Genomic DNA, 26,996 nt, shown 5'->3' with positions numbered 1-26,996 from the left:
TTCCCCTTCCAACCTGATACGCCCCCAACTGCCCTCTGCCAGCCTGGTCACCCCTAACTGCCCTTCTTTGCCTTCTAGTCACCCCTAACTTCCCTCCCCTGCTGGCCTGGTTGCCCCCAACTGCCTTCCCCTGCAGGCCTGGTCACTCCTAACTTAAGGTGACCAGATTGTAAAGCGGGACATCATTGATGGGAGGGGGGAAGGGTGACCAGTTCTTGATTAAAAATTTGGTTTATATGGAGCAACAAAAATAGTATTGTAATATTTTTAAAATTTTTCAATATATCAATAAGTACAATTTATAAATATAATAAATTTAAAAATTATGTATGTATTATTTTATTTTATTCTTTGGCATATTTCTCATTTGAGTGAATTTTTTTTAGTAGATTGCTGTTGTTTATTTTTTTTTAATACCATTACTTTTTATTCAAATTGATTGCCTCTTTCTGGGAAAAAATTTTATCCCCCAGGTTGGATCAGGGCACTTCCTCTGGGGACCTACTCCTCTTCTCCAGGCTGGGACCCCCAGGGCATCTGCTGCCCCTCTGGTCTCTGGCCTGGCCCTGTGGGCACACAGTCCTTAAGGACACCACCAAGAAGTGCGTGGGAGAAATGAGCCGTTTGGGCATTGCTCTGAGGAGTGGAAAGTGTGCACCTGCCCCATGAGTGCCTGCTGGCTGGTGGCTTTCAGCACGCCCACTCCCATAAATGCTTTGCGCTTTGCCACTGCAGGTCCCTAGCACAACCCACGGGGTCCTTAAAAGTCATCATCAACACAGATGTCAAGGTACACGTTGAAAGCCTCTCTGTTGCAGTTCCCATCAGGAGTGAAGACGTATTTGTGAAAGGTCCCGTCTACACAGATGGCGATGACGGAGTTGACATTCTTAGAAGTGTTGCTGTAAGGCCTGAAAGACCCCCGGTCCAAAGGATGAGCGGCGACCCCAAATCAAACGCAGAGCCCGAGTCTTGATGCAAAGAGCAGGAGGTTTATTCCAAGCGCTGCGCAGGGACCCACAAGCAGCAGTCCAGAAAAAGACTGCCGCTTGAGAGCCCTGAACAGAGGTTAGTTACAAGCTTTTATAGGCAGAAACCACACGCAGGTGGCCTGGGGAAATTGGCCTGGGGAAATTGGCAAATTGGCCTGGGGAAATGCAAACATAAGGTTGAGATTGCAATCTCTTGGCCGTTTCCTGGGCAGTTAGAAACAGGCCTGACCTTACATTCCCTCCTCTTCTCAGGACTGAGTTTCAACCCTGGAACTCATATTCTGTTTCCCCTTGCCCAGTTACAATACAGGGCCCGAGGGTTAGAAGTAATCAAAGGCCCCATGAGGTGGAGATTAGGGTGGTGAGCCACGGGGAACGATTAAACCAATTTTCAAACCACCCCTGTTGAGCTTCTCTATCTCTTTGCCTCCTGTCTAGTCTCTCTCTCAGTTTGGCCATAGAGTCCTTCACCATGCCTGAATGATCTATAAAAACAACACTCCTCTTTCAAAGCTGCACACAGGCCACCGTTCTTACTACCTCAGACAGCGAGGTCAGGGATAGTGATGGATTGTTCAATGGCTCGTATTGCCACTCTGAGCCCTTCTATACTGTGGGGTTTGGATTAAAGCTGCTGTCCCAGTCCCCACCCCAGCGGTTACCCCTAGCCCCAGCAAGACAGCTAGGGTTATTGAAACCAGCTCTTACAAAAGAAAACCTCAGCCCCTCCACACCGCCGGGCCTCACTCCTTGTTCTCCCATAAAAGGGGAACTGATTGGGCGGGGCATCATCAAGACCCGCCGCGAGTAGGAGTCAGTGGCAGCCACCATCCCCAAAGAGTGTCTATAAGCAGTCTCCACAGTCCATCCATCGTCAGGCGGTGGTGCAGGTTTGGCATGAGAGGCATGGATCCAGGAGGCGATGCCGTCTACCTTGATGGCGGTGGGTGTCCCTTCCACCGGGGTTCCAAGTTGGCTGTCCAGTGACGATGAACGTAGACAAAGTCCCCAACCTGGAACTGGTGTGGTCAGCCAAAGGGACCCACACGTCCTTTTGGACCGTCTCCAACGCCTTCAACCTAGCGAGCAGGGATTGAGGGGCGTGAGTTTCTGTGTGCATGGTCCACGGGTCAGCAGTGAGTGGTGGTGGGGCCCCGAAAAGGATCTCAAAAGGGGTTACTCCCAGGGGCCCGGGCGTATTCCGGGCACGGAATAGGGCAAAGGGAAGGAGGACTGTCCAGTCTGTTACGCCAGTTTCTAAGGATAATTTAGTCATAGCCTCTTTTAACGTTCTATTCATCCTTTCTACCTGTCCTGAACTTTGGGGTCTACATGAACAATGCAATTTTCAATTAATCCCCAGCACCTTGGCAATTCCCTGACTTACCTGGGCGATGAATGCCAGCCCATTATCTGAACCAATTACCTCTGGAACTCCAAACCGGGGAAAGATGTCTTCAATCCTGGCTACTGTGGTTGCCGTTTCGCTAAAGACTACCGGGCCGGCTTGACTTCCTTCCGTAAAGTCAACTTCCCAATAGCTGCCCGGCCTATTTCCCCTTTCCCTTTCGAGGGGTGGGAATTTCATGCCTTGCAGCTAGCGACAGTTCTCTCGGCTAGGGAGGTGAGCTTTCGGATTTTGGACCCAGATGGGTGAGGCGGTGTTGCCATTTCTTCAGGGACGATTATCTTCTCACCTGCCTTATCCTTTCAGACCCCGTACTTATCCTTGACGTATTTGCCAGGCTTTCTGGCCATCTCCCCCTCCTCTTCTGGGGAGTAAGAGAAGGACCTAGGAGGGTCCAAAGAGACTTTTGCTAGCGGCAGGATGTTTAGTCCCAAGGCAGCCTGTTTTGCTTCAACATCTGCCTTCCTGTTCCCTTCCGCCACCTCAGACGTCCCCTTTTGGTGCCCTGGGCAACTTCTTTGGGGGCATGTATGGCCTCTGCTGTCAGTGTAGATGTTGACTCTTCAGCCAACCTGAGGGCTTGTGTTCTGCCTTCTGTGCTGAGGTGCCTTCTGGCAGACTGCTAGACCAGATTACCTCATCCGTGCTGACTACCGCGGTTCCTGCCCTCCTCTTCCTGTCCGAGAGGTAGCTGCTGCCATCTGTGAACCAAGTGAGGGGGGACCCGGGTAGGGGTGTGTCTCTGAGATCCCGCCTGGCCCCCGTTTCTTCAGCCAATATCTTCTGACAGGAATGCAGAATCTCTCTCTTTTCCAAGTCTGCTTCTGGTAGCAGAGAGGCAGGATTCAATGTCACGGGGGCCCCGAATTGGACTCTCCCCTCGTCCAACAAGAGACTTTGGTCACAAGGAAAGAGTGGGTGACCGTCCCAGTCCCAAGATCTACAGTCCGGTTAGTCATCCACGGGTATTGCTCATTACCGGTGGCCCCAATGACCCAAGAAGTTTTCTTAGATATCGGCCCCAAGGGAGCTTTTATTGTGCTCCTGTGTCCACCAGAAATTCTACTGGTTTCCCCTCCACTTGGATGGTTACCCTGGGCTCAGGGAGGGGTTCCGAGCCCCGTCCCCCTCAGTCACTGTCCTCATGAAAGGCCAAAATGGTCTTGGCTTCCTTCTCCTTCCTCTGCCTTCTTGGGCATTCTCTCTTCCAGTGTCCTTTTTCTTTACAGTAGGCACATTGATCTCGGTCGAGTGGGAGGCGATCGCCCAGGTTCTACCCTTACCTCTCCCTTATCACCTACCACTGCTGCCAAGATGCGCGTGAGATTCTTCTCCTGTCTACACCTTCTCTGCCTCCTTAACTAAGTCCTGCAAAGTATAAAGCAGATTGGCCAATAAAGGCCATAGCCACCGAAGCCCGCTGCCCCTCGGTCGCAGGGTACCGCCTGAATGCTTCCATTAGTCGCTCAAGAAAGACCGAGGGAGGCTCCGTGGGTCCCTGAAGGACATCCCTTACCTTAGCCAAATTGGTGGGCCGACGCGCGGCTCCTCTGAGGCCGGCCACTAGAATCTGGAGATAGACTGTCAGTCGCTCCCTACCTTCTCATCACATGTATATAATACAGTTTAGCCTGCCATATTCTAGGCATCTAGTTACTGCAATTAACTTTTCCTAATTCAATTTATACTTTGAACTTTTAAAGCTGGCAAGTTCAAACAAAGCACTGAATAATCTCTTTGTAGGAGAACTAATAGTCTTTCGCTCTCCGGCCTCCCCTAGACCTCTCCACACCAGAGGCAGTTTACTAGGATTTAAGACAATGTCAGAAAATCATAGGTCAATCACAATTCATACTTAAGTAGCTACAATATAAGACTCTGCTTAGCTGGTATCAATGACAAAAACTAAACATTGTAAGCAAGGCCATGGAATTACCTGCCACCCTCTGCAGATCACATTAGCATTCAAATGCAGCTGAACACATTCTTTAGCTGAAGACTCCTAGCCTTTACCGTTATAGTTTCCGCCTCATGGTGGGGAATTTCAAAAGCTGCTTACAATGACTTGGGAAACCAGTTTTTAATTTATCTGCTGCCTCCAGCTACTCAACTCCTGGAGGTGAATGGAGGCAGGGAGCAAACGGGTCCCAGGTGACAAAGGCGGTGCTGCCACCAGAGCACTCAGCTTTAAACAAATTAAAGGTTTCTTTCTTTCTCTCTGCTCGCCTGTGGCCGGGCGAGTAAGATGGACCTGGGAGGTCTCTTTCCCAATTTTCCTTTGTCAAGGAGACAACCACACTCCTTCAATCATTTGGGGTTATCAAAAAGAACATCAATCCAGATATCAGTGTATGGAATTTGGTCCGGATGCCCAGGGCTCCTATAGACTATCCGCCGGACTCCCGTGTAGGGCCCCATGTCTAGGGTCCCTGTTGAAGGCCAATCAACCCCAAATGTCGGCCACTCCAATTCACAGTCTCCGGAGAGTGAAGGCATCTACCGAAACACCATAGCCTTCACCTCGTTTTTTGAAGTCCGGAAAATTTTTAACCATGCATTCAAGGGGACTTAGGTGACTCTCCTTTGAGTTTCCTTGCCCCATTTTTCTCTTTCTTCCCAATTTGTTAGGCAACAAATAATTCCAAAACAAATCCAAAAGAGTAAAAACAAAAACACTGCACTTTTACCAATTCCCACACACTCGATTGCGGCCGCACTCTCTCAACACTCACAAAACACTCACTCAGACCAGAACCAGGGAATCTCCAGACTCCAAACCCAGACAGAGCCAAGGAGTCTCCACTTGAATCTCTTCCACAAACACACGATTGGGGCAGACGGTCGTGGCTGCCTCACTGTCTCAGTAACCAAACCTATCCGATCTTCGCCGGGACTCGAACCCGACACCTGATTGCCGGGACTCGAACCCGACACCTGATTGCCGGGACTCGAACCCGACACCTGATTGCCGGGACTCGAACCCGACACCTGATTGCCGGGACTCGAACCCGACACCTGATAGGAGACCGCCAGGCGCCCCTGGCTCTCCTGCACCCTTGGGGCGTCCCCCAGGGTTGCAGCCTGTGGCCCTCCGACACGTCTACCGACCACTGTTCGGCCACTCTCACGAGTTGCCGAACGGCTGCGAACTCAGAACCAGATCAGATTACAGAAGTGCGCACACAGAACCAGATCAGATAACAGAACACAAGACAAAGACAGACAACTTCGGGGTACCCCTTCTTACCTCCAAGATCGGTTCTGGGCTTGAGGGGGGGGCCGCTAGATCCCGGACGAGCCCCCAGAATGTAAGGCCTGAAAGACCCCCGGTCCAAAGGATGAGCGGCGACCCCAAATCAAACGCAGAGCCCGAGTCTTGATGCAAAGAGCAGAAGGTTTATTCCAAGCGCTGCGCAGGGACTCACAAGCAGCAGTCCAGAAAAAGACTGCCGCTTGAGAGCCCTGAACAGAGGTTAGTTACAAGCTTTTATAGGCAGAAACCACACGCAGGTGGCCTGGGGAAATTGGCCTGGGGAAATTGGCAAATTGGCCTGGGGAAATGCAAACATAAGGTTGAGATTGCAATCTCTTGGCCGTTTCCCGGGCAGTTAGAAACAGGCCTGACCTTACATTGCGACCGAAGGCGCAGATGCAGGCCTACTCAGCGGGCACTGTGAAACTCGGCAGGCTCCACTGAGTCCACGTACTGTCCAATCATAGGCCCGACTTTGCCCACTCGAGCTAGCGCCGAGCGGCTGTTGAGGCGGGTATCCTTGAAGGCAAAGATGTGGACCGGGCCCTTGTCACTGGAGGCGCACCGGAAGGAGGAGTCGTGGCTAAAGCTGATGCAGTAGAGGGTGGCAGGGGCGGTGCCTCGGCGCAGCTCCACCAGCTTCTCCTTGGACTGCGTGTCAGTAAGGCGGATGAGGGTGCCCTTCTGGGAGGCCGAGGCCGCCACGGTGCCCGGCGGGTTCAGGGACACACAGGCCACGTCGCTCTGATGGGCGTTGATGGTAAATGGCGCGGACGAAGTGCCTGGCTTTGTGCTCGCCAGGTCCACGAGCTGCAGACTCCCGCGCTTGTGTCCTGGGAACACGAGCAGCTGTTTCTCCAGGCTGGGGCAGAGGTCGCAGAGCCCCTTTGGGTTGTCCCGGGTGTCGAACTCAAACAGCTTCCGGGGATTGTCAGGGAAGGAGAACACATAGATGCGCTTCCTCAGCACAATCACAATTTTGTCATGGCGCATGCGCACAGCCAGCACTGCCTTGGTGAAGGCGAACTCCAGCACCAGCTTATCCGTGGTGTCCTTGCCCTCCCGGGCATCATCCCAGATCAGCACCGAGATCTCTGGAACTTGGGACTGCTACCACTGCCCACCAGGGCCAGCAGGTTGGAGTGGTCCAGCATCTCCACCAGGCCCATGCTACCCATCTGCTCATGGTCCAAGTGTCCCTTCTCCATCAATGGCTCCACCTTTAGATGCGTACACCTGTCTCCATGGCACAGTAAAGCAGCTTTGGTCTTGGTTGAAACACAGGCTGGTCACCCCTCAAAGTGGTTGCTGAGTCATGATTCAGGATTGCTTCCCTGACCTCCGCTCCCGCCTCCCGATCCTAGGCCTGGGTCTGGGTGCCGCCCAGGGCACAGCTTTCTGACCTCCAGGGCCTTGACACCCAGCTCCCTTGTTTACATCAGGTCTCACTTCCGGGGGAGGGAGCCTGGCACCGGAAAATCAGATTGCTGTTGTTTAAAAGGTCATGAAATTTTTCACAAGTATTTGTTAAATTATATTTCACACATAAAATGGCTTTCAAAGGCTCAACAGTTAATTATAACGTAAATCATAAGTGTCACTTTCAAGGCTGGCGCTAGAGTTTTTGCCACCACTATAAAATATAAATAATACGAGTACTGTGCTAAATTCAAGAAAATTTATGTATGTATGAAATAAATAAATAAATTACTTACCTAAATTATCTGAATAGCTGATTTGTAATGATATCACTTGTTTAACTAGCTTATTAGCACGCAGTACGAAGTGTATCATCTGAGAGACAGTTACAAAATGTTTTTGTCGTTGCGAACTTTAATAAGCAGTTCTCAATGATCAGTTCTCAACAATTATTTGTTCTTATTAAAGTTTAACATTATAAAATTAACAAAAATAATATAAAACTCATATTCTGGCTAAATAGCCACATGGCCGCCGAAAACCGTATATTCCCTTCCTGTTCTCCCACAGTTCCCTAGCTTGTTGTGCATTCTTTCCAAAAATTGGAACTTTTTTAAAACGCTGTGGGACGAGGGACAAATTGTTAAATATCGGGACTGTCCCGCCAAAAGTGGGACATCTGGTCACTTTACCCTAACTGTCCTCCCTTGACAGCCTGGTCACCCCCAACTGCAATCCCCTGCAAGCCTGGACCCCACAACTGCCCTCCCTTAGCGGCCTAGTTACCCCTAACTGCCCTTCTTTGCCTCCTGGTCATTCCTAACTTCCCTCCCCTGTCAGCCTGGCACCCCTAACTTCCCTCCCCTGCTAGCTTTGTCACCCCCAACTGCCCTTCCCTGCAAGCCTGGTCACCCCCAACTGCCTTCCCCTGCAGTCCTGCTCCCTCCCAACTCCCCTCCCCTGCTGGCCTGATTGCTCACAACTGCCCTCCCCTGTCAGCCATCTTGTGGTGGCCATCTTGTGTCCACATGTGGGTGGCCATCTTGTGTGTTAGAGTGATGGTCAATTTGCATATTACCTCTTTATTATATAGGATAGATTTACAGGTATGGACAACCTACAGACAAGAGCTTCACACCATGATCCTTTACTATCAAGCCACAGACATCACAGAATGCATGCATAAAGAAAAAATAAAATCCACCAAAGAAGAGCAATGCCTCTCATCCCAGAGAGGATCAGGCTAAGACCGTGGAGACCAGGCCAAGGACCACTGGAGGTCTCTTGCCATCTGGAGCTGATCAGACTCACCCAATAAATGCATGCCTTAAGCTCAGATGAGAGGCAATGCAATGCCTCCTGTGCTATTCACAGTACATGCTTCTTCGAAGGAAGCCCGGACAGGAAGCAGCCACTGCTTCTGGTGCCATACAAACATGCTTCGTTTGTCCTACCAAAATGCTTGACTCAACTTCAGTCTTAGGTGAGACAACAGGGATTACTGAGGCTGTAGCTGGGACTCAAACAGGAAAATTCCTGGCAGCACTGCAAATAAGTCTATGCCATGGCGGGTTTGGCTCAGTGGATAGAGCATCAGTCTGTGGACCAACGGGTCTGTGGTTCGATTCCAGTGAAGGGCATATATTTCAATTGCAGGCTCCTCCCATGCCCTAGGCCCTGGTCAGGGCTTGAGCAGGAAGCAACCAATTGATGTGTTTCTCTAACATAGATTTTTTTCTCTTTATTATATAGGATAGATTTCCCTTTCTCCCTTTCTTCCACTCATTCTACTAGTAAAAGTCAATGGAGCCCTAGCCAGTTTGGCTCAGTGGATAGAGTGTCGGCCTGCGGACTTGAAGAGTCAGGGCATATGCCCGGGTTGCAGGCTTTATCCCCATTGGGAGGTGTGCAGGAGGCAGCCGATCAATGATTCTCTCTCCTCATTGATGTTTCTATCTCACTCGCCCTCTCCCTTCCTCTGTGAAATCAATAGATGACACACCTTCAAAGACAGCGGGAGCGAAGCCTCGAGAAAGAATCTTCCCGGGTCAAGACGGTCCACAGTGCCTCTGAGACCAACGGCACTGGGTCACCTGAGGGCGGGCCTCAGGAGGCTCAGCTGAGGAAGAAGGCTCAGCTGAGGCCCCGGTTCTGCTTCTCAGCCTCCTGCTCAGAAGCAGAACTGGGGCGTGTGCAGCTGGAGCAGGCCTGCGGCCATGGGCCGGTGGAAAGGAGGAGGCCCTGTGCCAGCTGCAGGAAGAGAACCGGCAGCTGAGCCACAAGCAGGAGCGGCTTGCAGAAGAGCTGGAACGGGAACAGCAGAGCCGGCAGCAGCTGGAGGGCGAGTGGCGGGATACAGAGGGCAGCTGGGTGAATAATGAAAAGGTCTCAAGAGGCTGCCTGCAGGCCCTGGCCACCAAGATGGCAGAGGAGATGGAGTCCTTGAGGAACGTGGGCACCCAGACACTCCCTGCCCGGCCGCTGGACCACCAGTGGAAGGCAAGACGGCGGCAGAAGATGGAGGCCTCGGCCAGGCTGGAGCTGCAGTTGGCCTTGGAGGCTGAGATCCGGGCCAGGCAGAGCTTGTAGGAGCAGCTGACCCAGGTGCAGAAGGCCCAGCTGCAGGCCGAGAGCCATCTGCAGGAGGCTGAGAAGCAGAACCGGGGCCTGCAGCAGGAGCTGGCTGTGCTGCAGGAGGAGCTGCGGACCTGCGGGCCCGGAGACACCAAGTCCTCAAACTCCCTGATTCCCCTCCTGCCTTTCCAGAGCTCAGAGAAGGATTCTGCCAAGGACCCTGGCTTCTCAGGAGAGGCCCCAAGATGCGGAGTGGAGCCAGAGCTGAGGCCGGAAGGGCCGACGCAGCCTGCACCTGGGGGCTGTGTTCCCCAGGGGACCTGCTGCTCCCATAGCCCCTGCAGAAGGTCCTCCTGCAGAGCCTGGCTCATACATGCTGCGCCCTGAGTTTCCCGTGCCCCACCAAGTGTCTGCGCTGGGCATGGGCGGCCAGGCCGGGGCTGTGATGCCTGCGGCTACTTCTGCCACTGGGCTTGTGCCCCACAGGCGCCACCCTGCCCCGTGCCCCTGAACTCCTCTGCACGGCCCTGGGGGTGCACCCCGAAACAGGCACGGGCACTGCCTATGAGGGCTTCCTGTCGGTGCCAAGGCCTTCCGGCGTCCGGAGGGGCTGGTAGCGGGTGTTTGCCGCCCTCAGCGACTCGTGCTGCTGCTGTTCGATGCCCCGGGCCCTCGGCTCAGCCTGGCCAGCGGGGCCCTCCTGCAGGCACTGGATCTGAGGGATCCCCAGTTCTCAGCCACCCCAGTCCTGGCCTCTGATGTTATTCACGCCCAATCCAAAGACCTGCCACGCATCTTTAGGGTGACAGCCTCCCAGCTGACGGTGCCGCCCGTCACGTGTACCCTGCTGCTGCTGGCCGAGAGCGAGGCCGAGCGGGAGCGCTGGCTGCAGGTGCTGGGTGAGCTGCAGCGGCTGCTGCTGGACACAAGGCCGAGGCCCTGGCTCGTGTACACCCTCACGGAGGCCTACGACAACAAGCTGCCCCTGCTGTCCCACACGCTCTGCCCGCCATCATCGGCCAGGACCAGCTTACTCTGGGCACCGAGGAGAGGCTGATTGTGATCCACCTGCACAGCAATGACATCTTCCAGGTGGGGGAGTGCTGGCGGGTGCAGCAGCTGGCCGTGAGCCCCACCGCGAGCTTTCTGGCCGTGCTGTGCGGCCGAGGCCCCAGCGAATGCCTCTTCCCCCTGGCAGAGCCAGAGAGCGCCAAGGTGGCCGGAGCCAAGATCCCCAAGTCCCGAGGCTGCCAGGCGCTGGCAGCCAGGCGCATCCTGCAGGCCCGCACTCCTGTGCTCTGTGTAGCTGTCAAGCGCCAAGTGCTCTGCTACCAGCTGGGCCCAGGCCCTGGGCCCTGGCACCACCGTATCCGTGAGCTGCAGGCACCGGCACCTGTGCAGAGCCTGGAGCTGCTGGGCGACTGGCTGTGTGTGGGTGCAGCTGGTGCCTTTTCGCTCTACCCGCTGCTCAATGAGGCTGCGCCCTTAGCGCTGGGGGCAGTCTGATGTCCGAGGAGCTGCCACCATCGAGAGGGGGCCTGGGCGAGGCGCTGGGGGCGTGGAGCTCAGCCTCAGTGAGTTCCTGCTGCTCTTCGCCACTGCTGGGGTCTACGTGGACAGCGCCGGCAGCAAGTCTCGCGTCCATGGGCTGCTGTGGCCAGCATTGCCCACAGGCCGGGTTACGCAGTGCCATACCTGACGGTGTTCGGTGAGAGCTCCATGGATGTGTTTGATGTGAGGAAAGCAGAATGGGTCCAAACGGTGCCACTCAAGAAGGTGCGACTCCTGAACCTGAGAAGGTCCGCCTGACCTACTTCAGGAACCCTCTCACAGAGAAAGAGGAGTTAAACATCCCCGACCTCACCGACCACAGCCGGCGCCAGCTGCTCCGCACCAAGAGCAAGCGCCGCTTCCTTTTCCGGGTGTTGGACGAGCAGCAGCAACCGCAGCGCAGGGAGATGCTGAAGGACCCCTTCGTGCGCTCCAAGCTCATCTCAGCGCCCACCAACTTCAACCACCTGGTGCGCGTGGGCTTTACCCACAGAAAGCCCGGCGCCAAGGACCCGCCCCCGCCTCCTGAAGGGAAGGGCCGAGGTGCCTGCAGCTTTTCCCGCAGCGGCCCCGCAGCTTCTCCGAGGCCTCGCGGCACCCGGCCTCCATGGGCAGCGACGGGAGCGCGGACCCCAGGAAGAAGCAGCCTTGGACATCCCTGTCCAGGGAGTCCGTGTCCTGCCCGCAGGGATCCCTGCGTCCTGCAGCCTCCCTGGTACAGGCCTCAGAGCGGCCCCGGAGCCTGCCCCCAGCCTGGAACCAGAGAGCTCCCCCTGACACCCTCCAGCAGGGCCCACCGAATCCCAGGACTGAGACAGGGAGCAAAGAGCCTGAGGATGCCACGCTCTGGCTGGTCCAGGACAAGTGGAGATTCGGACTCAGGGAGAGCCCGGCTGGGGAGCCACCGGGAGGCCGAGTCCCTGGGACCTGGGAGCCGGGCTCCCGGCCCGCATCCCACCTCCCGCCACACTCCCAGCCCGTCTTGTGCTCGCCACCGGGACAGAACGGCCCCCTCTGCTGTGGGCTGGGGGCTCTTCTGGCCCCGCGTCCAGGGATGATTGTGCCAAAGCCCTCGTTTCCAGTGCCCTGCCTCAGGGGCTCTCGAAGAGTCAGGGACGAAGGGCCAGGTCCCTGGGAGCAGACTCAGGTCTGGGCTGCGCCCTGTCCAGGCCCTAGGGAGGCCAAGTTGGGGCATAGCCCGGTCTCTGCTCAGGGACAAGGCGAGAAGGACAGGCTCTGAGCCAGAGGAAAGAAGTGAGAGAAGCAGGGGGAAGGATGTAGGTGAAGGAAGTGAGAGGCAAGTAGGGAAAGAGGAGGTGATGGTGATTAGAAGGAAGGAAAAGCCACCCAGAGAAAGAGAGAGGGATAAAGGAAGATGGATGAACAAGAGACAAGGGGAGAGGGAATTGGGGGAACACACCCACGGGTCCTTTCTCTGGGGAGGAGCAGGGTGGGGTTGGGAACAGGAAGAAGAAGCTCCATAAGCAACTGACACCTAATCCGTCCAGAGGAGAAGAGGGTTCCTGAGCTGGGATGGAATGGGGAGGGTATTTATATGAGCTACTCTGTGGGAGATGGGCACCCGGTCAGTCCATTGGCGGGTCTCCAGGCACACTTTGGCCCTTCCCCCAAAAAAAGGGGGGGGGGGTCTTTTTTCTCAAAGCTTCGACCAACTGAGTGATAGATTAAATAGAGAAGGTAGACCGGAGATCGGGATGGCAGGACACACACAGGCTTTACTGGAGGGAAGGGTACCCCTGCTAGCTGCTTCCATGGAGAGAAGCGGAAGAGAGCGAGGGAGGGGCTTACAAGAACCTTTAAGGATAGGGGGCTGGGCTTAGGGCACTCAGCACACGGATTGATTAGGGACCAAGGGACTTAGGAATTGGGGTCTTAGGGTATTTGGCAGGTGCTGATTGGTGGTTCAGAGCTCAGGAATGTCTGGCCGCAGTTGGGGTTTATGTCTGTCATTCAACTGGAGAAAGGGAGGATCTATCATTCCAGGCTTCTGGTAATATTTTTTAAAAATTGAGAGTCCGGGCGAGGTAAGGGGGCGAAGGTCAGTCTTCCGTAGCTATTGTACTTCCAGCTGTGAGGGGGCATCGTTTTTTAGGGGCATCTACCCAGGGTCTCAAAGATTCTGGTGTTCAGTTCTGAATTCAGTGCCAGATATATCTCTCCCACGTTCTGGTTGGCAAACACCTGCATTCTGTTCTGCATGAGACATTGGCCAAAGAGCAAAATTAAGAGTATAAATACCTGCCGGGACCGGTTTGGCTCAATGGATAGAGCGTCGGCTTGGGGACTGAAGGGCCCCAGGTTCGATTCCGGTCAAGGGCATGTACCTTGGCTGCGGGCACATCCCCAGTAGGCGGTGTGCAAGAGGCAGCTGATCGATGACTCTCTCTCATTGCTGTTTCGAACTCTCTATCTCTCTCCCTTCCACTCTGTACAAAAATCAATAAAATATATTTTTAAAAAAGAGTATAAATACCAGTGGGCCTAATAGTGGGAGGAGCCATGGGGTACATGAGCAAAAAGCAGGTAGCGTTTTTCTGTGCTGGATGAGGGGTGCAGCAGCATGATTTCTCCAAGAGACTGGTTGATGACATCTTGAGAGCGATCCTATTGAGTCACTTGGAAGATAAAAGCTGGTCCTGAGGCTGCCACGGCATCGGTTATCTGGTTTTGCTGTTTCTCTGGGCCTGGAGCTGAAAGACAACCTAGGGGGTTAAGATTCTTGGGGAGGTAAAAAGGAGGGGCTCCTTGGCGTAGTCCGGATTCCAGTTAGGACCATGGGCAGAAGGTCCGGCTAGGGCTGCGAATTTCTAAAGCATTTTTTAAAAAATATATTTTATTGATTTTGTACAGAGAGGAAGGAAGAGAGATAGTTAGAAATATCGATGAGAGAGAGTCATCGATCAGCTGCCTCTTGCACACTCCCTACTGGGGATATGCCCGCAACCAAGGTACGTGCCCTTGACCAGAATCGAACCCGGGATCTTTCAGTCCCCAAGCCGACGCTCTATCCATTGAGCCAAACCGGTTTCAGCAGGGCTGCGAATTTCTGGAGAGAGAGAGTTTTGTTAGATGGTCTTTAAGGAAGCCGTTGCTCTTCTGGATCTTACCCGATGAATGTGGGTTTAGGGTATATGCAGTTTCCAGGAGATGCCAGAGATTATGTGTGTTATCAAGATCTCAGCCACAACCTCAGCAGTTTCCTTGCAGGTAGGGAAGGCCTCTGCCCACCCTGTCAGGGTGTCTACCATGGTGATAGATATTTGGTCTTCTTGTGGGGAGGCATATAAAGTCTACCTGCAGTCCTGCCCTGGGAGGTGTCCCCTTCATTTGATGGGTAGGAAAGTTGGGGTGCATTCCTCCCTGGAGTGAGGCAGCTGCACACGTGGAGCAGGGGAGCAGGCACTCCTGACTGCCTCTCGCAGTGTGGGTGAGGTGAAGAGGGATGAAAGGCTTCTCCAGGGTCCACTTGAGGCTTTCCGACGTTCCTGGGGGTCTAGACACAAGTTTCCATCCACAAGCAGAGTTAAATCAGGATTAGAGAGAGGACTCTGAGAGTCCCATCTGAGGTTGAGAGATGACCTCGGGGCAGGAGTGCTTTGCTACAGTTTGGGTGGAGGCAGCAGGAAGGAGAGTGGCTGAGTTCAGGGCTGGGGGCTGGGTTAGGGAGACGTCAGGACTCTCGAGGAATAGGAGATCGAGTTCCTGCATGTGAGAGGGGTTAAGGAGAGATCAGGATTGGTATGACAGAAGATGCTGTAGCCTATGGATGGAGAAGACCTGTAAGGGTTGCTGGAGGCAGATCTTCTGGGCCTCCTTGATGAGAACAGCAGCTGCAGCCAGAGCCCAGAGGCAGGGCTGCAATCCCAAACTGTGGAATCAAGCTGTTAGGACAGGTAGGCTATGGGGGTGAAGGCTGGCCCTAGGGACTGGGTGAGGACCCTCAAGAAGAGGGAGAGACAGCAGAGGGGTGTCCCGGAGTTAGAGAAAGCTTGGCAAATGAGGGAGGGTGAGGAGACCTGGTATAAGGGCTTAGCTAGGAGAGAAAAATTTGGGATCCAATGATGGAGAAATCCTACCAGTGGAGACCAGCTGTATGCCTCAGATGTGTAGGGCTGGGTTTTAACAAGCATTCTTGGAGGTCTCTGGGTAAGGCCTGGCCAAATAGATGACAGTCTCTGAACCCCTGGGACAGGATTGTCCAGGTGCAGGTGTCAGCAACCTATGGCTCCAGAGCCACATGCGGCTCTTTTGAAGCTTTGCCGCGGCTCCGACAGCAGGGCGGATAGCAGGGGTGGGGGGGTGGGAGCTGTATCACTTATCTCCACCGCCTCCGGCGCTCCCGGCGCTCTGTGTGGCAGGTTGCCAGTGACTTAGCGTCGCTAGGCAACCACAGCGTCTCTGTCCTGGCCCAGCCTCCTCCCTCACATCACAGCGTGTGATGTCACTGAGGGCATGCTGAGCGTGCACCTCTGCGCTGGGGAGGAGGAGACTGCTGCAAGGGGAAAGAGAGGTGCTGACAGAGGGGACACTGAAAAATAATAATAAAAAAGAAATAAAGAGAAAAAAGGGAGAAGCAAAAAGAAGAAGACAGAGAGGACAGAGAGGACTGGAGAAAGAGAAAGAGAGGACTTGCAGTGTGACTGTACAGTGAGTGGAGAACAAGAGCCTGAAAGAGATAAAACAGCAGCCAGGTTAAAAAAAAAAATTAACAGATACTAATTTTTGCTGTTGGTTAAGCATGGGAGACAGGTCCTTTTGTAAGGTGTACACTGCAGGAAATTTGTGGCTATTATATAAAAAATTATTTTTTAAATAAATAAATAAAATTATTATTTACATTTTTATTTAATTTATTTAATTTATGGAATATTGGGGGGCCTGATGAATTGTTTTTTGTTTTTTTTTAAAAAGGTGTCTTTTTAATTTAATGTTTATTTTTATGAGGAGGAGTAATTCTGAGGGGGTCAAACAAATAAATAATTTTTTAAAAAGTGGCAAAAATTATTTTTATGATGAGGAAGAGTAATTCTGAGGGGTTCGGAAAATAAATAATAATAAAAAAAATGAGAAAAAATATTTTTATGATGAGGAGGGCTTCTTGAGGGGGTCAGGAAAAGAACTTATTACCAAAAAGTGACAAAAAAGTTATTTTTATAATGACGAGGAAGACATTGGGCCCTCATTATTAATTATTATTTACATCAGGCACTGATTATGATTTATGATACACTGGGGCCCTGATTAATTTTGTGATTTCTTATTACGTCCCTGTTTTCGACCCCCCTGGTAGGCCAGCCATGGTTAAAGGCAAGAAGAGAAAAATTTCTGAAGAAAACAGAGTGTTTAATGATACATGGACTGAATCATTTGCATTCTCTACTGACAAGACTGGTTTACCAGTATGCTTAATATGTGGTGAGAAATTTGCAAACAACAAAAAGTTGAATGTTGCAAGACATTTCCAGAATAAACACACAGCCTTTGCTTAAAAATATTCAGATGGAGATGAGAGACAAAAAGCCATTGCAGAACTTATGAGGAAGGTTGATAGGAGCAAAAAATAATTTCAAGAAGTGGGTGAAGTCTGCAAATTCCACAACATATGCTAATTTTGTGGCCGCTCAGGAAATAGTCAAGCACGGGAATCCTTTCACAGATGGAGAGTATATAAAAGAAGCATTCATTAAGGTTTCAGAACATCTATACAAGGACTTCAAAAACAAGAATGAAATTGTGCAGAAAATTAAAGACATGCCTCTCTCTGCGAAGACTGTCAAAGACAGAACCCTAAAAATGGCAGAAAACATTAGCAAACAGCAAATTCAAGACATCAATTCAGCTGTGGCATACTCCATCGCCTGTGATGAGTCCAAAGATAAAGGTGATATTGTACAAATAGCGCTGTTCTGCTGATATGTGAACTCTTTTGGGCCACAGGAAGAACTGATTGAGCTGATACCACTAAAAGACCAAACAAGGGGTGAGGATATCTATAAGGCTGTCCTGGACTATTTAAGTGCTGAAAAAATAAACAACTACCTGGTCTCAGTGGCTACTGATGGGGCACTGAGCATGAGAGGAGCACAGAAGGGCTTTGTGGCTCTACTGCAGAAGGCTCTGGGTAGAACGCTGCTGTCATTTCATTGCATCCTGCACCAAGAGGCATTGTGTGCTCAAACATTTCCCCCGGAATGCACAAAAGTGATGGATGTGGTCACTCAGATTATAATAAGATAATGGCAGAGGGTTTAAACCACTGCCAGTTCCGTTTGCTATTCGATGAGGTGGAAAGCATATATTCTGACCTCCTGCTCCACAACAAGGTCCGGTGGCTGTCCAGAGGGGAGGTGCTAAAACGCTTTGTCGCATGTTTGGAAGAAGTAAAAACTTTCCTGGCCAGCAAAGAGCTCACCTCTGCTGAGTTGGAACAACCAGAGTGGCTGGAAAAATTACATTTTATGGTAGACATGACAGCACATCTAAACACACTAAATACAATCCTTCAGGGGAAAGGAAGTACAGCCCTGCACATGCTGGAGGAGGTTTTGGCATTCGAGCACAAGTTGACGGTGTTTGTCAAAGATTTACAGAGAGGTACACTGTCTCACTTTCCCTCTTTGAGAGAGTTCAAACAAAGTCATGATACGATAAATTTGAAATATTTGAAGTCTGCAATCACCACAATGCAAAGTTTGTTTGGGAAACGATCTGTGAGTTCAGAGGGGAAAAAAACACATTATCCTTCCCTGTCACTCCTCCAGTGATCGATCCATCCCTATTGAATATGACTGCATTTGCAGGTGTAAGTCAACCTGATCTTGAGATGGAACTGGCCGATATAGCCGACAAAGATATATGGGTGTCCAAGTTCAAATGCTTGACCGCTACTCTTGAGGATGTTGCCCGTCAGAAGGCCATTATGGCTCAGAATCATAAATGGAGTGATATTGAAAACCTTCCCAAACAGGACAAACTTGTATTCGAAACATGGAATGCCATCCCCAACACTTATATAAACATGAAAAAGTATGCATTTGGAGTCCTGTCGATCTTCAGCTCCACATATGTATGTGAGCAGGTTAACGTGAACTATATTAAAAACAAACATCGGTCACGCCTCACAGATGACATCTTGCAAGCCTGTGTGAAAATGAAGGTAATGTCTTACAGCCCTGAATTGCAGACACTGTGCACTGAGGTTCAGGAGCAAAAATCCCATTAACCAGGTAAATTAAATATTTTAATTAGCTATTAATTTGCAAAAATATATTTTACATTGTTAAGTGAAAAAGTCCTTTTTTTCTTCAGATTGACAGCTAACTGCACGATCCGGTATATAGCATTAAGGTAAGAAACAATATATGCAGTGTTATATTTGTTTTAAATGTTGCAATGGTTTTGCGGCTCCCAGGTTTTTTTTTCCTTCGGGTCCAAACGGGTCCAAGTGGCTCTGTATGTCTTAAAGGTTGCAGACCCTTGGTCCAGGTGAGTGGGAGACAGATCTGGAGCTGAAAGATAACTGAGACCTAGATGTTATTTTTAGGGGGAAAAGGGTAGAGGTCTTAATTGCCTCACTAGTGACATGAAAGGGGAGAATGGGTTGCCATTGGAAGTAGGTTCTTGTTTTTTTTTTCAGTTTTGCCCCTTGCTGGGCATCCGCATGTTTCTTGTAGCTCCTGAGACAGGGTTCCAAAGTAGGTAGAGCAGTGGTTATGGGGACAGGTAAAGACTGATTATTGAGGCTGCATCTACGTTGGGTGAGTACAGGTTCCTGTCCAGCTGATGGGGAGAAGGATATATGAGTTTTCCCCACAGAGGAAGAAAAATCCCTGATGATGGAGACAAGCTGAGAGGTGTAAGAAGAGGTGGACTGAAGCAGTGTTTTTCAACCTTTTTTGGGCAAAGGCACACTTGTTTCATGAAAAAAATCATGAGGCACACCACCATTAGAAAATGTTAAAAAATTTAACTCTGTGCCTATATTGACTATATATAAAGTAATTCTCTTGAATAGGAATCAAATAAACACAAAGAAAGTATTTTATAATTATTTTATTATGAAATATTAAGTAAACAAAATAGTGAAAAATTATAAAATTCTTGTCTTGTCTGCACCTACGGCACACCAGGCAACATCTCGCGGCAGGCACACTAGTGTGCCCGGAACAGCGGCTGAAAACGCTGGACTGAAGGGTATGAGATTCCTTTTTCCAGTTCCACACTCCAAGCTGAGAGAGTAGGTGAGTGATTGAGACTGTGTTGCAGTGAAAGTGGGAGGGAAAGGGGAAGAAAAATAGTAAAAGCCAGGGACCTGGATGGTTGGATAAGAGGTTAGAGACTGTGAATATTCTTAGGGGATCATAGAGGACATTTTATTATTGAGCACAGCCATTCAAATATGGTAGCAATCATACTTGGGTAAAAACTGCTGTTTGAATTTTAACCTTGCTATCTGACTTCGACCTTCGATTACTTGCTTAAACAATAGGGTAGTTACAGGAGATTGACTCCCACTGACTCAGTAGCTTCAGGGATAGAAACTATAGATAACCTTTAGAGATTAACCTCCGAGTTCTGCTTTTGTATTATGGGCAAGATAGGGCCACATTCCAATGTCCAGCAGGGTGTGACTGGGAACCAACCCTGCAGGCTGTCCCCAGTCTTTAGAATTTAGTCTTTAGCATTTAGGAACAGATAAGGACGGCCAGTTCTTTGTCCTGAGGGGCCAATCAGGGTTAGCTGAGGCAGTGACATCACCACCAACCTGAGTAAAACCCCTGGACTGGGCGAAATTCGCTCTCTTCCGCCATGCTGCGGGTGTGAGTGGGACAGAGCCCATGCTAGCATGGAAAAGGCTCTTTTGTTTATTGCATCGAACTCGGCTCCCTGGTGGTCCTTGGGGATCACGAATTCGTCTGGGATCCCCAGTCAGGACCATGAGGGACCCTGATCCGGAGAGCCTGACTGGCCGCGGTAGGTGTGTGTTTGTGTTTTTGTGTGAGCGCTCTGGAGGGACTGCCCCTCCATCAGGGCTCTTACCTGGGTGTTTGCCGGCTGCTGCATCAGCCATGGTTTGAGCCCGGATTCAAATCTGTAATAAATTCTTGCTGGCTTAATCAAATTGGCTTCGGTGGTCCATCTCTTGGGGACTTGCTCTGTAACAATTATTATTATTATTATTATTATTATTATTATTATTATTATATTACTATTTTTATTAAACCTCCCCCTAATGATGAATGAGGGGCAAAATAAGTATTTATCTCCTCAAATGCCCTACTCCCAGGAGGGGTTAACCCTGATGCTCTGCGAGGCAGGAAGAAAATAATAAAGACAACTTTGTAAGCTGAAAAATAAATAAATAAATAAATAAATAAATATAAAAATTGTTGTAATGTACCCCGTGAATCACACAATGACGACTCAAGAAGTTGAATTAAGGAGCCACATTTATTTCATAAGCTGGCAGCTGTGAGGGGCAATACAGCACTCCAAATCTCAGCCACGAATGGCAGTAACATCAGGCTTATATAGGCAAAGGTATCAATTACATCTCTAGGCTGGGAATGAGGAAACTGATTGCAAAAGCAGTTTGTTACAGAAGCTTAACTGAGCAAGTTAGTTATCTACAAAGATTTACTATAGTTTTAGGTCTCAGAGTCAATGGAAAACACATTTTCTGGAGCCACTGGAGCAATTAAAGTAATTGTGCTGGCCTGGTCTCCAGGTGCAGAGGAATGGGTTTTGAAAGATCAGTAAAACCACAATCAATGGGATATACAATTGAATGTGGTGATTTACATAAGCTCAGGAGATCAAAATAACTTCTCTATTATATTAGCAAGCAAATAATTACAGAAGCCAGAACAGCAGGGTTGCCTGAAATTATTTCTACCATGCTTCAAAATCAATGGAAAAATAACTTTGAGTGAGTATTAAAAAAATAAATAGAGTTCAGGCCTCAGTTCTGGGAACCCCCAGTCCAGGCAGCAAGCAATCCCTTCATGGTTGCCAGAATATGTAACCGGATAATCAATGGCTCCATGCTGCCTGTCACCACTTGAGCCAATTAAGCAGACACAAGTAGAATCACATATGAGCATTTATTCCAATACTGCTGGCAGTATGGGAGAGCAGCAGGTCATCCACAGAAATCTGCTCTGCACCCCACTGAAAAGGAAAATGGGTGGGAGGAGCTTGTAAACTAGTTCAGCATGTGGTTAAAACTGTAGTCTTACTTCCCCACTCTGCCTGACTTGGGCAGACTGCAGAGCCTCAGCCCAGGGCCCCGCCACAGCTGACTTGGGCGGAGTTTTGGAACATGCCCCCAAGCCCAGCAAGACTGACAGGGACGCTCAGGGGCCCTCCACAGGAGGAGACATATGGACCAGAGCCTCCCACGAGTTCATTCAGGCTTAGGATCCGGAATTCCCCTGGACTGGCAGATCTGGGAAATAAAGGATCGTTCTCCCGTGCATTCTGCCACAGCACCACCATCAGCAGCTGCTTATATTGAGTAAAAGGACAAACATTACATAGGAACCAGCCAAAGAGTATGCCGAATGGGCAGTTAACAGGTAAGCAGAGGGCTGGGGATATTCAAAAGGCTTAGTGATATGCAGAGGTTGGGTTTTCAAAAGGCTAGTGATATGCAAAGGCTTGGGGTCTTCAAAGGGCTGGCGGCTCTGGTTTCTGCAGCAAAGTTGTTCATCTTTCCCTGATAACAGGCAGCTCCAAATGGGGAGGATGAGCTCCCAAGTCCCAAGTGCAGCTGCCAGCCTGGTTAGAATGTGCCTTCTTTAATCAGAATAAAACAATCACTCTTAACAGAGCGTGATTAATATTTCTTACAATCTAGCTGGTTCCCCAGCATTCTATTTCTGCCCCTATCAATATTAACAACACAGAAATCAGGCAAATGCTGCAAAACAGGGCTTTTTTTAGAGTTGGTTGTACAGGGCACACAGTAATACTGGAAATTTCTTACTCATGTTATTTTATTGGTTAAACTGGGCAAGCTCGAACCTCTGGGTTACAGTGCAAAGCCATGGAAGTAAGGCTAGGGGAGGAAGCAGTTACTAAGTCCCAGGCACTGACCCGAACCATTTCAACAATGAGGAACTGGCTGAGAGAGGTAAAGGGACTCATCCAAGACCACTTAGTAGGACAGCTGCTGACATCACATTCGAAGCCAAAGTTTTAGTTCTTAGAAGAGGATCTTTAGAGCCACATGTCCCTTGTCCGTTGTCTCAAGTAGATCTCGGAAAAGGTTCTGGGGTGTTTATCTTTAAGGCATCCCTTGAGATAAACTTTACCATGCAGCAATTGGGACATTCAAGTAATTGCTGATGGAGAGACTGCTCTGCATCAGCAGGACCAGAGTGACAGACTTAGGACCAACAAAGACCAAAGGCTTTGATTTAAATTTTAAGTGTATGCAAATTAATTCAATTCCTGCCGAAGGAATTACACCACATGAAACATATGCAGTTGCAAAGCACACAGCTTTTTATTACACAAATTCCTGAGCGGCTGCGGGTACAATCCGTGGTGCTGTCCTCCGTGTTCCACAGCTGGGCTGGGCTGGGTGCAGGGCCGGCGTTCATTACTGGCCATTCTTCTGTCATCTGGCGGGAAGCAGCATCGCATCGCTGCCTGGCAGGGGTCCATAGTGAGCCTGGTCGTACCCGTAGCAGCCCAGGCGTCTATCAGTGATTTATATCAATGCACATATGTTCATCTTAAACACCGCAAGGGGGCTAAGGAGAGTAGGTCACTCAGGCAAGTGTTTATCTTGATACAAGTCACTCTGCGTCAGTTCAAATCCTTATCTCTGGGGTACACACGCTTCAGGGCAGTGGGGAATGTATCTTTAATATCAGACTTTAAGTTTTAAGGGAAGTTAACTCAAACATTTTTAACTTTTCACATTCTTTAAGCATTTTTAAACATTTCTATATTTTACTACAACATCCTTACACAGTTTCTAGCACAGGGTTCTGAACTTCAGAAACAAAATGGGAAAAGGGGGCTCAGGAGAGTGAAATAAGAATTTTTAGGGGTGAAATGGGCAGGTTTAGGGAATTTTAAAAATTAAGGGGGGCGGAAGAGGGTGTGGCTCAGTGGCAGAGCGTCGGTCTGCAGACTGAAAGTTTCCAGGTTCGATTCCGGTCAAGGGCATGTACATTGGTTGCGGGCACATCCTCGGTAGGGGGTGTGCAAGAGGCAGCTGGTCGATGTTTCTCTCTCATCGACATTTCTAGCTCTCTATCTCTCTCCTTTCCTCTCTGTAAAAAATCAATAAAATATATATTTAAAAAAAAATTAAGGGGGTTCATGGAAAAAATACAGGCTGCAAAGAGGCAGCAGTAATGTTATAATAATGCAACCCCTCTAATGTATGACATAATTACTGTGTGAAATGTTTGCTGTATGGAAACCCCAATACTCTGTAACTTCCAAAGTTAATGAACACCCCACTATCTTGATGTAAAAATTCTAAGCCCTTAAAGTGTAAACGCCCTGCTCCCAGCATAAGGCACACATGTCTGGCCCACACTGATAAGGTCACAGCTGTTTGCCACGGTCCATATAACCCTGAGACTATCTTCAGTTGTGGTCTCCTGCTGGATAAGAGGATTCCACGTCGCTCCTAGAGACAAGCCACTGATTGCTCCACTGTGTGAGCCTGAACCAACTGCGGCTGCCTTCCTGTCACTGTTGTGGTTTTTATTGATTTTTTACCCAGAGGAAGGGAGAAGGATAGAGAGAAACATTGATGAAAGAGAAACATTGATCAGCTGCCTCCTGCACACTCCCTACTGGGTAGGTGCCCACAACCCAGGTACATGCCCTTGACTAGAATCGAACCTGGGACACTTGAATCTGCAGGCTGAAACTCTTATCCACTGAGCCAAACCAGTTAGGGCCCTGCCACTGTTTTCATTGTCTGTCCTTCAGTGTACATCACCAGGTGGCCTTTGCTGGAGCCTGGATCCCACTAGGAATAAGTAAATAAACCCTGTGTGATTGCATACTAATTCTGTCCTGTGTGTTCAAATGTCCTGGTTTGGCTCAGTTGTCTAGACATTGAAGCACCAGGGGATATGCTGATATTGCTGACTCCTGGTCACCTGCTGTTTGTCCCACTAAGTCTAGACAGATAATCAATTAATTGGGGCATAATTGGGGCGATTTACATTTCCATAAGACGAGGGAGTTGGGAGAAGCAGCAATTACATTTCCATAAGACACAGGAACAGGGAGTAGCAAAAGGTCTATATTTACAAAATAAAGGAGGAAGAAAGCCCAGAGGGAATAGAGAACAATGAGGAAGGAGGGCCTCACAAGTCCCAGGTGAGGTTTTGATAGATTCTCCCTTCCCCCAACAGATGGACAGAGGATGAGTAAACTGCACCTGCGGCCTGGACATTCCTGAGCACCTAACCAGGCACCTTATATGGACTGTACATTGCACCACCAATCAGCACCTGCCAAATACCCTAAGCCCCCATTCCTAAGTCCCTAAGTGCCTAATCATGTGCCTTTTATGAAACCACCAAACAGCGTGTGCCGAGTACCCTAAGCCCCATCCCTTCCCTCCCCTCAAAAGGCGTGTCCCCTCTGCACAGGTTGCTACTCCCCCTTACGCGGCAGCCCGGCAGGGGTCCTTCTCCTCTAATTAAGCCTGTAGTCCTGGTTTTCTTGCCTTATCTCTCAGTGTTTACCTTTAAGCTCAGGAGTTACTATAGAGACCAAATCAAAGGGGAATAGTGATCAATCAGAGGGGATATCGATATCAAGGCACAAAAAACTGTAGCCTCGCCGAAGCCGGTTTGGCTCAGTGGATAGAGCATCGGCCTGCGGACTGAACGGTCCCCAGTTCCATTCCGGGCAAGGGCATGTATCTTGGTTGCGGGCACATCCCCAGTAGGGGTGTGCAAGAGGCAACTGATCGATGATTCTCTCTCATCGATGTTCCTAACTCTCTATCCCTCTCTCTCCCTCTCTGTAAAAAAATCAATAAAATATATTTTTAAAAAACAAAAACAAAAAACTGTAGCCTCTATGAATTATGAAAACAGCAAGTCGGTGGGGCTCTTTACTCCCCCCCCCCCCCATCCCACATGGGAGTCTGTACTGGTTCTTTAATAAATTTCGACCTTGGCTATAGCATCTTCCTCCATGGTCTCACTCTTCAACTCCAAGGGACAAAGAGCCCCGGGAGAAACACCTGGAGTTCCAGTCCAAAAACCCTGTATTGGCAGCTGGCAGGCGGGAAGCTGGGGGAAGAACCCAGAAGTCCACATCCTCACTTTTGTCCTCTTCCTGGATCTTCATGGCCTGAGGCAGAAGCCTGGTAGACTGGGCAGCAGGACAGACCAGAACATTCCAGCAGCCCCTAACTAAATCAAAGGCACAAATATTTGCTAAACTCAGGGGCAGCCCGGACTTGCTGGTAGGGCTGGGGGGAGCAAGTAAGTGCAGGGGACCAGGGGAGGGAGAAGCCCCTCGTAGAAGTCTCACCTGACGCCAATCTCTTTGTCACATTTGTAGATGAGCCCTTCACACACTCAAGTACATAAAGCCCAGTCAGAAAGCACCTTCTCAGTATGAACAGAACAGGGAGCTGATCCCATTTTACAGATGAGGAGGCTGAGGCCCATAGAGAAACAACATACCCACAGGCTGGGAAATGTGAGAGCCTGAAGAGGAGGCAGGCCAGAATCTTAGCCCCAATCACAACAGTGTCTGATGCTGCATCTGATCTGCCACCCCTTCCAGAACTTCCCTGACCCGCACAGGCCTGGACTAGTTACTAGTCCCAGGCTAAGCCCCAGACTCTCTTCTATGGCCAGGCCTCCCACACCCTTACTCTTACAGCTTCCCTAGGCTATTCTATCCCCAGAGGAACCTTCCCTCTCTTCCTACCTTCCCACACCCTCTCCAAATCTAGACCCTCTTGCCTTGACTAGCTCAGACCTGGCCTCCAACTGCTCCTCCTCACAGGATTCTTGCCCTCTCAAGAGTAGGAACATGAAGGACTAATTGCAACTCTGTCACCCAGGGTGACCTGGGGCTGCCCTGATCTTTGTAGTCTCAGATCCCTCATTTGGACTCAGCTCCTCTGCCTCACCAGGGCACTAAAAATCTGGGAGAGAAACCCTTGGCCATGGGCACAGGGCATAACAATGCCCTACCTTGTGCTCCATTCAGCCCAATTGTCATCCAGCCACACAGTCTTGACTTCTGCCTCTCCCCCGGGAGTGGGAGGCCTGTGTCTGGCCTGAGAGCTCAACTAGGAAGGGTGCTGTGGGAGCAGCCCTCCTGCTCCACCCCACTGGCCCCAGGGAGGCAGACCTTGAGTCCCAGCCCCTGGTAATTCTGCCCTTCAACTTTCCAGAGCGTTAACAACCTTTCCCAATCACAAATAAACTCTCCATGCTATTGGCAAATTAGGAAAAGCCATGGAAAATGCTGGAGATGTTTCCCCTGAGGTGGACTTTTGGAAAACCCAGAGAAGTGCCCTCCACAAGGCCTAGAATCAGAGACGGTCATGGCAAATGCTCCGCTTAGAGCAATTCGGGACCTGCCACCACTGTAGTGGAGATGCCTGTACGCTTGGATAGCAGAACCTTGTCTTGAAGCCACGTGGGCATAGCAAGATCCGGCTATTTAATTGATTTGAATGATATTTTGAGTTGTTTTGGGGGTTCTGGCCCTATCAGACTCGCCCCTTGGCACCGCCATTGCTCCGGGTCTTAGACGGTCCAGGCCG

General features: G+C 50.2%; 2 pseudogenes; one reads left to right on the top strand and one right to left on the bottom strand.

Annotated features, from left to right (window-relative positions):
* Window positions 1–472: 472 nt before the first annotated feature.
* Window positions 473–7,126, bottom strand: LOC118728679 (annotated as a pseudogene).
* A 1,939-nt stretch (window positions 7,127–9,065) lies between these two features.
* LOC118717318 lies at window positions 9,066–12,826 on the top strand (annotated as a pseudogene).
* Window positions 12,827–26,996: the final 14,170 nt, after the last annotated feature.

This window comes from Pipistrellus kuhlii, unplaced genomic scaffold (assembly GCF_014108245.1).
Source record: "Pipistrellus kuhlii isolate mPipKuh1 unplaced genomic scaffold, mPipKuh1.p scaffold_m20_p_1, whole genome shotgun sequence".
Classification (NCBI taxonomy): Eukaryota; Metazoa; Chordata; class Mammalia; order Chiroptera; family Vespertilionidae; genus Pipistrellus; species Pipistrellus kuhlii.
The sequence above is the reverse complement of the archived record's forward strand: the minus strand, read 5'-3'. Positions and strand labels throughout refer to the sequence as shown.